Genomic DNA, 13,189 nt, shown 5'->3' with positions numbered 1-13,189 from the left:
TGGTCACGATCTATCCTTCGATCTTTTGGTTGCAAATTCAACCCATCTATAAATGTCGTCATTCATGATCAGTCCCTCATTTGATCACATCCCTCTGATGACCATATTCTGTTTTCCACTCATGAGCCTATCTTGCCACCATCATTTGAGTGCAAGTATCCTTGCTGGGAGACCTATACTATTGAGTTTATCCATATACCCTTGAGATGACTTGTGGGGTCCCTTTGTGTGGCCGTCATGCTGCCAAATTTTACCCAACACATTTTCAGTGTGATCGCCATCTTTTGGGATTGTTGATGAGTCATGTGTTTATCTTACCATAATCCTTCTTCCAATTGTTATGATGTTGGTTCTTATCCGAGGGAGAGATGTGTTTGTATTATCTCTTGTTTCAACTTGTGTATAACATTCGACAAGATTGCCTCATACTAAAGTTAGTGTTTGTCATTTCCATGACAGGAGTCAGACCTAACTGACTTCACCCATTTGTTGAACCAGTTTCCTTTCATTTCACCCAGCCAGGTCAACAGGACCTACACCAGGGTTGAACCCCCAGTTATGGACATCATGGAGGAAGGAGTGTCACCCATAACCTTTCAATGCCAGTTCATTTACCATCGAAGAAGTGTCCTGTTTTGTTAAGTTTGTCTTTCGTTGAGTGTACACCAACTTTCTTCACTCAAAGTTGGTAAGTCTTATTTTGTCAATGTCAAACAAAAGAAAGAAATGTGTGTGTCATGTTTGCCAGCCGTGTTCATTCACAGTTTGTTGCTTCCATCCTTTGTCAAGTTCGATGTAGAGCTCATTGAGGCGTGTCGAAAAAAAAAAAGTTACTGATGTACTTCAGAGTCTTCAATTCAATAAAGTTGTTCATTTTGTATCTTTGATGTTCTATGATTCACTCTTAGATCTAATGTTTAAACCAAAACTAAAGACACCCTTCTCAAATGAGAATGCAGACTAAATTCCCCTCGAGATCTGAAACATGATCAAACGAGAGGAAGAGCGTCGAGCGTAGCCACTCAAAGAAGAAATCAAAGCTGTTGATAGTGGTATTGAAATCCGAAACTCGGGAAAGATGGATTGGCAAAACTTTATCTTCCGAGGAGAGCGAGGAATTGATAAACCTGTTTATAGGGGTTTGAGGTAGTCTTGCTTGATCCTATAAGGATAAACCAGGTGAACGCCTTGTTGTTGTGAAAAGCAAGACTCATTCCGCTTTAGACACTCAGTCGAAAAGTAAGAATTTGAGAGGGATGAACATCAAGCATTAAGTGAAGCTGATGAAGACATTGAGAGATGACTTTCAGAAAAGAAAGCCATAGACTTGATCCCCAAGAAGAGCATTTGTGTTGTACATCTTGGTGGGATTTCAAGTCATCGTATTCAGATAGTAAGGACAGTTTTTATGTCCAAGAGAAAGAGAATGTTCAAAAGAAAGAAAAGCATGAGAAAAAGAGACAGAAGGAGAAGGGAATGTGTCCCTAAGACAACATCTTGGAAAAATCAAAGACCCAAGTGATGGAGTCTATGAGATGGATTGAATATCAGAATTGTCTCCAACATTTGGGAGACTATTGAGAGCAGTATAATCTTGAGCATGAGTTCAATATTCGAGAAGCGCACAAGTTTAAGTGGAGCACCATGGTTGAAGTCTTGCTTGCAAATACCGCCAGACTCTAAAAAAAAAAAACAACAAAAAAAAAAATAAAAAAATTTCAAAGTCTTGAACCTTAAACATTCAAAAGCTTGTACATCAAAACACCAGGAGGCCATCCTTGGATGTTTGAGCCTTTATAGCCAAAATCCCAATGTTTAAAAATCCTTTTGTGAGCCCTTTGAGCCAATATTTTAAAACCAAATAATTCTTTCAACCACATTATAAACCAAGGGCATTTTATGCACCTGAACTACGTCATGACCTGATCCCCAACTCTTCGGGGGTACGTAGGCAACCTGATCAATTCAGGTTCGGTCAAATCCTTGGGGATAAAAGCCAAATCATTCCCTTTCCAAAATTTTGAAGCTAAAAAGCTAAACCATTCTTTGTTAAACCCCAAAGCGAACTACGCGGATCTGATCCTCCATTTTTGGGGTACGTAGGTAGTCTGGCAAGACCAGATTCGGTCCAAATCGTTTGAACTTTTGATATCTAACCCTTTTGAACCAGAGCCTACCTATAAAGTTCTTCTGGTGAGACGAGCAAAGGTTTAAGGCATTTGAAAACAAAAACAGAAGAAAATGAAAAGAACGAGAGTCTGAAGACCCACTAGGTTGAAAACCCGAAAGGGCAGCCTAGAATCGTGCATTTGCTAAGTCGATAACCAAATGAGATGGCTTATGCAAAATGAGGGTAGCGGTCTACTGGATTAAAAAATTGAAGAGGCAATCCAGTCAGAGGCGAAGACTTCCCACAAAAAGTGGGCTGATAAACATGGAAGGAGTTCATCGGTTATGAAGAACTTTGACGTTTGAATAGTGTGAGAATTCCAGGCAAAAGCTGAGGCAAATGGTTTGCTAGACCAGAAACCTGGAATGCTATAATCATGAGTTCCCACCAGAGGAAACTCGAAAAGGTGAAGAAGCCATCACTACACAGAGCAGGATCTTGGAATCCGAGTAGTGTCAGTGAGACTTACTTTGACACCTTTCTAAACTAGGGGCATTGAAACTGAGCAATCCGAAGGGGGTAATAACCATGACGGAAATACCGATGGAGGAAATTAATGCCTCTTGACATGGTTTTTGAAATTATTCTGAGAGCGGCTAGCCTTACCATTTAAAAATACACATAAGGTCTAAGGGTGAATCAAAAGTGAGTCAAGTCCCTTGAATAATGTACATTTTCTTTGATAGAGTCTTGGAAGTCTGTTCCTCATTCATATTTGTTTTCCTTCAAGGTCCAAGTCATCTGGCACTGGAAGAATGGGTGTATACTTTCTGAATTGATAAAAATGAATAGACCCTGGTTTAAGTACCAGAGAAAAGCGAGAAATATCCTGTTCAGAAATGTTGAAGATGTCAAATTTCAAGCAGAAGGTGGTGGAAAGAGCGAACCTCAAATAGTGGTCAATGAAAGGAGAAGTCTTTGAGCTTAGCCATTATCCCATTTTTATTCCAAAGAAAGAACCTATACAAACCCAAATTTTCCTACATATCCTGGTTTTACTTTCCTTGGGACTCTTGTTATGGAAGTACAATACACTAGGGGCATCTTTTATGACTTGCGTCATAAAAGATATCAAGCAAAAAAGGCAATCAGTGTCAATGTCTTCAGTAAGTTGAGATAAGAGATGTAAGAGTATATCTCGAACTAAACTTCTAAACTCCTTAGACGAGTCCACTCTCCTGAAGAGTCAATTTCCCAAGAAAAATCAATTTCCTCAGTGGAGTCTAGAATTTGCTCCCCAACCTTCAAACCTCAGCATAATGCTTTTTACCTGTTAAAGAAGGGTCAATACCTGGAATTTTCTTCAAGTTTCTTGAGTTTTATCTTCAGCAAAGATCATACATTTTCAATCATTCTTGGCAAAGAATGACTTATTCACCTTGTGAAATCGATCAAAGTTGGTCATATCTTCAATCATTTCAATGAATTTTTCTTTCATTTAAAAAAAAAAAAAATTTTCGCCAATGGCTCCGTGATTTGGAGTTTGGTCCTTTCTTTCACCATTTGAAAGATGTTAAAGGCTGTTTTCGCCAATGGCTCCGCGATTTGGAGTTTGGTCATTTCTTTCACCATTAGAAAGATTTTAAAAGCTGTTTTCGCCAATGGCTCCGCGATTTGGAGTTTGGTCTTTTCTTTCACCATTTGAAAGATTTTAAAAGCTGTTTTCGCCAATGGCTCCGCGATTTGGAGTTTGGTCCTTTCTTTCACCATTTGAAAGATTTTAAAAGATGTTTTTGCCAATGGCTCCGCGATTTGGAGTTTGGTCTTTTCTTTCACCATTTGAAAGATTTTAAAAGCTGTTTTCGCCAATGGCTCCGTGATTTGGAGTTTGGTCATTTCTTTCATCATTTGAAAGATTTTAAAAGCTGTTTTCGCCAATGGCTCCGCGATTTGGAGTTTGGTCATTTCTTTCACCATTTGAAAGATATAAAAAAAATAAAATGTTTTCGAGGTATTCAAGTCCGTTTTCACACGGCATTCAAGGTATTCAAGTCCGTTTTCACATGGCATTCAAAGTCCGTTTTCACACGGCATTCAAGGTATTCAAGTCCGTTTTCACACGGCATTCAAAGTCCGTTCTCACACGGCATTCAAGGCATTCAAAGTCCGTTTTCACACGGCATCCAAATCATTCCAAGTCCATTTTTACATGGCATTTCAAGTCCGTTTTCACACGGCATTCAAGTATTTCAAGTCCGTTTTCACACGGCATCCAAATCATTCAAGTCCGTTTCCACACGGCATTCAAGACCGTTTTCACACGGCATCCAGATTCATTTTCTCTTCAAATTTCAAGATCATTTACAATCAAATCTATCCTTTAATGTTTTGCAAGAGAGGCTATCTCGTCAATATGTACTGAGTTAAGAGTTGGAGAGAGGCTATCTCACCAGCGTTTGCAGAGTCAGAGTCCGGCGAAAGCCTATTTCACCGTATTATCTTTGTAAATATCATTTTCAAAAATAAAAATAAAAATTTGATTTGCTTCCTTTTCGGGTCGGCCAAAATGGTTTGTCTGTTTAGCTTTGACATTCGCGTGACAAGCACGCTCTGCCAAAGAGGGGCATCTGTAGACACCCCATTTTGACCGTACCTTGAGCCTCCCGTGTTTGAGCAAAAATCCAACCAAATCAATCAGCTAGGATCCCAAACATCACCCTAGGCTAGCTTAAGATCTCAGCTAGGCCCCTGCAAAATTTTGTCGAATTCCGAGTGCGTTTGCCTAGCGAACGAGATGGGAGAGTGTCCATAGGGTAAACCAGAAAAGGGGGGTGGATTATCCTGGACGAGGCCGAACCTGGGCCGAATGAGACAAATTTGACGGGTGCGCCATAGCAGTTTTCCGCGCGCCCATCAAATGGTAGTGCTATTATCAATTCCCCTTTTCCTTATAAAAATGAAAAAAATTCGTATGCAGAAGGGAGAATTCTCATTTTTGGGAAAAAAATTTTGAAAACAGAGAGAGAGCGAGAGAGAGCAGAGATCACCTTCTCCGGTCATCATTCGCCGCCGGCCAACGGAATCCAGCTGAATTTTCTCATTGATTTCAAAAAAAAAAAAAAAAAATCTGATTGTAGGAGGAGGATTTTCGTTTGGGTTTCTCTTGAGAAATCAAAGCAGATCTGAGAGAGGGAGCGAAAGAGAGGAGCTAGGGTTCCTAAGCAAAGCTCATCTTCTCCGGGCAGCTAGTACGGGAACCAGATCAGAGCCAAGTTTCAGGAGGTGATCTGTGCAGAGCATGGCATAAATGCTGCTTGGAGAAGAGGATTTTTCTTATTTTCGTTTGCAGAAAGAGAGAGAGAAGGGCGAAATTCCGAAACCTTATTTCTGATCCTTCTTCTCCGCTCAAGCTCCGGTTGAGCTCCGGTTACACTTCCTAACTTCGAATCAAGATTATAAAACCTTAGATCTAACTTTTCCTCTGCAAAATCTGTCGATTTCATACCCTAACTTTGGTGGATCTCCATTAAATCCGTGCAAATCCTAGATCCTTTTCCTCTCTAGCTTCAGAACCTCTAAACCCTGGATCTGTACCTTACCGGAGCTCCGGCCGGCATCAACATCAACAGATCTAGACTCGGATTTATTCTCTGGTTCTGATGGCCGATCCTCCAACGGTGCCCGGCGATCCGTCCTCGCTTTTAAATCCGATCCTCTGCAAGCTCTGACAACATCTGCAACATCCGATCATATCCTTCTTTCTTCTTCTTCTCCGGTGAGCTCGCCTCATTTTCCGGTCATCAAGCTCCGGCCATTCCTTTGTGTTGTGAATTAATTGGAGAATATCTCAGTTGCTTACGGATCTCATTTCTAACGGGAAAGATCTGAGTAAAATAGCTAAGAAAGAGAGAGAGAGACCTGTGGAGAAGAAAGTTGAGAAAAAGAAGGGGTTTAATTTAGGAGATTTGATTCAGATCAAAGGTTATAATAATGAAATTGCAAGGGGAGAAGAAGGAAGCACAATCGCTTTCTTTAAGAATTTCGGTCATTTATCTTCAGCTCCGGTGACTTCGCCGGAATCCGTTGACTCTGACAATTTCACCTGTGCACCTTCCATCAATTCAAACCCTAGCTTGGTTCTTCAAAGATCCATTTTTTGTAGATTCAATGGCTTTTGGTTGAAATCTGAGAACTTGCAACTTCAATCTATGGTATCAAGTATCTGCTAAGGTGTTTCATTATATCTTGAAAGAGGTTTTGCTTAAACCTGTAAAGGAAAGGAGATCTAAGAGCTTGAACAATCGATTGCTGCATAGAGATATAGATTTCGGAAAAAGAGGTATTGATATGAACATTTTCAGGTATTTATCTCAATTTTGCTTTAAATATACTTTGTGTTGAATGATTTTTTTTTTGTGGAATAATTTTACGTTTAATTTGATTGCAATGTTTTAGTTATGATTAATATTAATCAATTTTGAACTCCAGTTATAGTTTTGATTAGTGTTTAGGAGTTTTGCAATGATAGATAATTGTAATATTATTCTTTGTTATTTAAATAAATTGTTAATAGGAAGAAGGAGATCAGATGACTACTCTGTTCGATATTATCGACATGAGTACTGTCTGATCTCAAGGCGGGATTAGAAATATTATCATGTGTATTTGATATCAGATGATTACTTTGGCATCATCTGATTTCATTGGAGTCCCCGTATTGGGGTTTGTGGTTGGTTTTGAAGTGTTTGATATTGTTTTTACTTTATTAGGCTATCCAGCGGCTGGTCTGGACTAATTAATGTTGTTTATCATTTTATAATTGCTATAGATCGTGTATTGTTTTATTGAAAATTTTTCTTTGTTTAGTACTTGATTTATTTTTATAAGAATAGAATGGAATTTGTGATTATCTGGTAGACTTTCCTTCTCTCTTTGATAGACTAACACAGTCTTTTAGATTTTTGTTAAAATTCTTTAGATATTAGAATTCCTTATCATTGCAAGGGCGATGAAGGCGCTAGCCTAAGCCCATCCTTAGGGGATTCTCAAAGTCCGAGTAGCCCTTCCCTCGTTTGTTTTTAAGACGTGCCCAGTCTTTTGAGATACCCTTAAACTTTGTCATTTAGAGCCTCAATTTAGGGAGACAGGCTATGTCTCAGACAGAGAAAGTTGTATCATTTAGAGACAAGCTTTGTCTCATTAGTGAGTCTATCCTTAGGAGACATGCCATGTCTCATCAGCACCTCTCTTGGAGCTCATCTTTTTGTTTAGGAGTCTCACCCAATCTCATTTTTCTTTCTAAACCTCTTTTTTGTGCGTCTTTTGGTTTTGGGAGAACACCTTGCTCGGCTTGGCATCATACCCCTTACCCTATGGGTATAGGGTTGCACATTTGTTGCACCCTAGGGCTAGGTAGCTGTCCGGCCCGGCTGGGTGTTTTACTTAAACCAAATAGGCACAAGGTCTCTTTTTCCTTGTTCGCATTTTTTTCTCTATCCTACCTATATGTCTAAGAGACTTGCCCAGTCTCATTCTATTATCATCCTCCTCTTTGTGCATCATTTGGTTTTGGGAGAACATCCTACTCGGCTTGGCATCATACCCCTTACCCTTACGGGTATTGGGTTGCACATTTGTTGCACCCTAGGGCTAGGTAGCTGTCCGGCCCGGCTGGATGTTTTACCTTTGCTAAATATGCGCAAGGTCTCTTTTTCCTTGTTACTTGTGAGCTTTATCTTAGCTTGATAGTCTCACTAGCACCCTTCTTTATCTCATTTTCTTTTAGGAGACAGGCTTTGTCTCATTAGCACCTCCTTCTTAGAATCCTATTTTCAGAGTCAGTCCTTTGCCTAGGAGTCTGTCCTTAGCTAGAGAGTCTGTCTTTCTTTCAGGTTTCAGTCCTATCATCATAGGGGTTAGGATTTTATCCAACCTCTCATCAAATCTTGTGTTTTTCTATCCGCTCTTGTAAGGTATAGGATGCTGTCCAACCCTTGCAGAGTCGTGTTTCTGTTCTTTCTCCCGCAAAGCATAGGATGCTGTCCAACCTTTGCGGGATTTCAGGAGTCTGTCCTCCCCTTATGATGATAGGATTCAGTCCTCTTGCGTCAAAAACTCAAAAAACACTATAAAAACAACCAAAATATCAAAAACATCTAAAAAACCAAAAATCTCAAAAATCTTGAGTCATTAGGAGTAGTTAGGAAATCTGTTTCGAACTACGTTGGCTTGATCCTCTTCCACGAGGTACGTAGTGCAGCTTGAGATTCTTATCTCAGGTCCAGCCAAACCTTTGTAAATAAATCATTTACCCATTTTAAGAAAAAATACCAAAAATCTTCAAAATCTTGTTTTCAACAAGATCTTCCTCTAGAGTTAGGAGTTTGTCCTAGATAAAGAGTTTTAGAGTTTTGAGTTTGTCTTTGATGTGTTGTGTGGTTTGTTTGTGTTTGTGTTAGAGTTAGGAGTTTGTCCTAGAGTTATAGGAGCGCCTCCGTCCAGTCAGTGGCGATTCATATCGCCGACTGATGATTAAGTCTTGGATACGCTAGTGATCCCATTGTTTCCCTTAGGGCGTACAGCCTAGCTACACATAGATTATAGGAACCACCTGCATTAGCTTAGGGCTAACCTGCATTTAGTATAGGCATATAAGGTGTCCTAAAATCTACAATCCAGTGGAATTTAAATAATCACACAAGAAGCTTTAAGAACTAGTCCGGTCTTTTAGATCGAGTCTAAGATAGAGGTCTAGATGTCTTAGGCATCATAGCTTAGAATAGGTGCGAAGAACTACGTTGCCTTGATTCTCGTGGAGGCGGGGATACGTAGGCTTCTTTGGATGAACATCAGATCATCTAAAGACTCGGGCCTAGGTATAGATTAGAGTCTTAGGGTTGTATAGTATCGAGTCTTTTTTCTATGTTTTGTAGTGTTTTCTTACTTTATTGCGCAGACCTTATACTTTTTTGGTGTGTCGTGCATGTGTTTGTTCATCAGAACTTAGACACCCATTAGGCATGTCACTTATAACCTAGCTATGCTTAGGTGACACATGTTTCTTTTATTTTATCTTGTGTGCCTTTGATTTCATCTCCGAGACATGCATGATTAGATAGACGTCTTCTCGGAGATATTCATTCCCATTCCATATGATTTTCGCCCAAAACTCTTCAAAATTATTAAGTAAATGGCATAAGAGACTAGGTGTTTGCACTTGGGCGGATGAGGTGCTCTTTAGACCTTCCGAATTCGTAACCAGGCACGAACCTTATTTTATATCTCTGGTTATCCGTTGCAACAGAGTATAGTATGGGATCCAGGGCCCATTTGCTTTTTTCCTTGGATGGCGACTCTTCTTTGTTTAAGGTACGCCTCGAATCTGGGCTAGTCCCCGAATCGAGAGGTATCTCACCTTTGTATCGCCACTCATGCTGTGAGGGGCATTATTCTTTCGAGAGTTCCTTGGTAGAGCTCTCCATTCATGTGGATGATCCTGAGACCCTTAGCGCGTGGGGTTCGTCCCTCACCGCCGCTCTCTCTCGGATCGGGGTCCACAGGCTGGCGACTCTGCTGGGGATATTCTTTCGAGATATTGCCTAACTCTGTTAAAATGCCATTTGTTATTAATTTTGAAGAATTTTGAACTAAAGTCATTATCAATGGGAATTTAATCGATTAGAATCCAGGGTCACCAAATAGGTGTTTAAAACAAGGGATTCACACACTGCATAGCATACATCATGTTTATTTTATTTTTTCTTTTATTGATTTTTATTATTATTGGCTCCAAGGGATAGATATAAACTAGGCTCACACACGTGATGCACATGTGTTCGTATACTACATGCATGTGTGGGTTAATCTAGGGGTAAGGCCAAGAGTTCCCTTAGCGCGAATCCATGTTCGATATACTGTACCAGTGTCCGGCGTATCAGTACGTGAACAAGAGATCCGTTTACGTACCATAAAGGTACTAGGCTAAGGGTGGAATGCTTCTCTAGCACAGAGGCACCAGGTGATGAAATCCCAGTCAACCATGCTAGATAACACTCCGGGTTCCTAAAATAGGACGTGTGTGCATGTGAGATGCAGGGGTTTAGATGAAAGTGATGTAAGTGTGTGCAATAAGTTCGCGCAATCTATGATGCCTTCAGGTTTTGTTAGATTAAGTTTGAGTAAATGTGATGAGAAAATAAAGCATACAAACTACTATTTATAATTACTATACAAGATTACTATTCAAAACTACTATTCAAAACTACTATTCAAAACTACTATTCAAAACTACTATTCAAAACTACTATTCAAAAGTACTATTCACAGTAGGACCTACCAAGTACTATTTATACATCGGCGGGCCCCACACAAACGGGTCCCACATCGGCGGGCCCCACATCAGCGGGTCCCACACAAGCGGGTCCCACACAAGCGGGTCTCACATCGGCAGGCCCCACACAAGCGGGCCCCACACAAGCGGTCCCACATCGGCGGGCCCCACATCAGCGGGTCCCTCGGTAATTGGAAACGAAATAACAATTAAATATTCCACCGAAAGAAAAATAATAATACTTAATTAATAGTAATCATCTCGGTCAAAAAAATTAATAATTTAATAATATTAATAACCGACAAAAATAATAATTTAAATAAAATAATCATTACGGTCAAAAAACAATAATTACTCACCGACAAAAATAATAATTTAATAATATTAATCAACGAAAATAATAATTTAATAATATTAATCGACCTAGTACTGTTCACGCAAGCTTTACTATACACGAAAATAAAAATTTAATCCTATTACTATTCAAACAGCTGTTACTATTTCAACAATTTTAATATTAATAATCTTCGAACAGTCAAACATGCAATGATGAAACGATAAAAAAAATTAAAAAATAAATGAATAAAAAAATACCTGAGCGATGCTGGCAGATTTGTTCGGATTCCCAGCCGAATCTCACCGGAGATGATGATCTAATTGCCGGAAAAAGTGAAGGCCAGCGAGTTCTCAGATCTCAGATCTCAGATCTCAGATCTCTCTACGAAGAAATGAGATCTAGGGCCTTGGATCGGGAGGTGGCCGGAGCTTGCTTGGAGCTTTGATGAGGATGATCGGAAAAGAAGAAGGCGGAAATCGACCGAAATCCGGCAGATCCGATCGGAGAAGAAAACATGAAGACCCACAGTTTTTTTTTTTTTTTTTTTTTTTTTTTTTTTTTTTTAATAAATGAGCTCTTCTCTTCCTCTCTCTCTCTATCTTTTTTTTTTTTTTTTTTTTTTTTTTGCAAATGAGCTCCCCCCCTTCGTTTTTGATTTTTTTTTTATATATAGGTTAAAATAACCTGTTGATATCCGCACCCCCATTTGATGGGCGCACAAAAATGGATGAGTCGCGCCCGCCATTTTTGTCTTATTCGGCCTGGGCGCGACAATCACAGGATAACTCACCCCCCTTTTCAACTGGATATCCCATTCTGCAGATAATTCACCCCCCTTTGGATTTGTACTATGCACCCTCTCCCGGCTCGTCTTATTTGACAAATCGGGTCGGATTTCAATGAAATTTTACGGGGACCTATGGGGGACCCTAACCTAGCTTAGGGTGCAATTCGGGATCCTAACTTGGTGATTAGATGGGGCTTCGCCCAAGCACAGCGAACTTGGGTCCGGTCAAAATGGGGTGTCTACAGATGCCCCTCTTTGGCAGAGCGTGTGTAACACGCGAATGGAAAAGCTGAACAGACGACACATTTTGACTGACCCGAAAGCAAAGCAAATTTTTGGGTTTTCAGTTTTAAAACGATATTCACAAAGATAAAACTCTACCAACAATAGGGAGATAGCCTCTCACCGACTCTTAACTCGGCAACTAAGACATCTCAAAGAGATAGTCTCTCCCTAATACTCATGACTCAACTATCTAAACTAGATAACAAAAACGAACGAACAATTATAAAAACACAAACACACATATATTGATTTTTTTTTTATCAGGCTAAGCCAAAGTAAACATAACAATTGCTCAAAGAGCACCAACCAAACAAACAAACAAATCATTCCAATCACTCAAAGAGTTTTCATTTTTTTTTAGAAACCACAATGTAACTTGTCTAAGACAAGCATAAATCCAAACATTCAAAGAGTTTACTTCTTTTTTTTTTTACCACCGAGTTTTTATCCTGGAATCGACAGCCAGAAAACACCTGACATAACAAAGTTAGAGGTCGAGGGAAGAAACAAAGTCTATAACAATACAAAGCTAGGAGCAAGGAGATACATCGAGTTTTTATCCTGGAGTCGATAGCCAGAAAACACCTGACATAACAAAGTTAGAGGTCGAAGGAAGAAACAATGGCTATAACATAGCAAAGCTAGGAGCCAAGGAGATACATCGAGTTTTTATCCTGGAGTCGAGAGCCAGAAAACACCTGACATAACAAAGTTAGAGGTCGAGAGAAGAAACAATGGCTATAACATAGCAAAGCTAGGAGCCAAGGAGATACATCGAGTTTTTATCCTGGAGTCGAGAGCCAGAAAACACCTGACATAACAAAGTTAGAGGTCGAGAGAAGAAACAATGGCTATAACATAGCAAAGCTAGGAGCCAAGGAGATACATCGAGTTTTTATCCTGGAGTCGAGAGCCAGAAAACACCTGACATAACAAAGTTAGAGGTCGAGGGAAGAAACAATGGCTATAACATAGCAAAGCTAGGAGCCAAGGAGATACATCGAGTTTTTATCCTGGAGTCGAGAGCCAGAAAACACCTGACATAACAAAGTTAGAGGTCGAGGGAAGAAACAATGGCTATAACATAGCAAAGCTAGGAGCCAAGGAGATACATCGAGTTTTTATCCTGGAGTCGAGAGCCAGAAAACACCTGACATAACAAAGTTAGAGGTCGAGAGAAGAAACAATGGCTATAACATAGCAAAGCTAGGAGCCAAGGAGATACATCGAGTTTTTATCCTGGAATCGAGAGCCAGAAAACACCTGACATAACAAAGTTAGAGGTCGAGAGAAGAAACAATGGCTATAACATAGCAAAGCTAGGAGCCAAGGAGATACATC

The sequence above is a fragment of the Tasmannia lanceolata genome, unplaced genomic scaffold (genome assembly GCF_043159265.1).
Source record: "Tasmannia lanceolata isolate RefF3 unplaced genomic scaffold, GAP_Taslan_0.1 ptg000018l, whole genome shotgun sequence".
NCBI classification, from domain to species: domain Eukaryota; kingdom Viridiplantae; phylum Streptophyta; class Magnoliopsida; order Canellales; family Winteraceae; genus Tasmannia; species Tasmannia lanceolata.
This window is presented reverse-complemented; position numbering follows the sequence as displayed.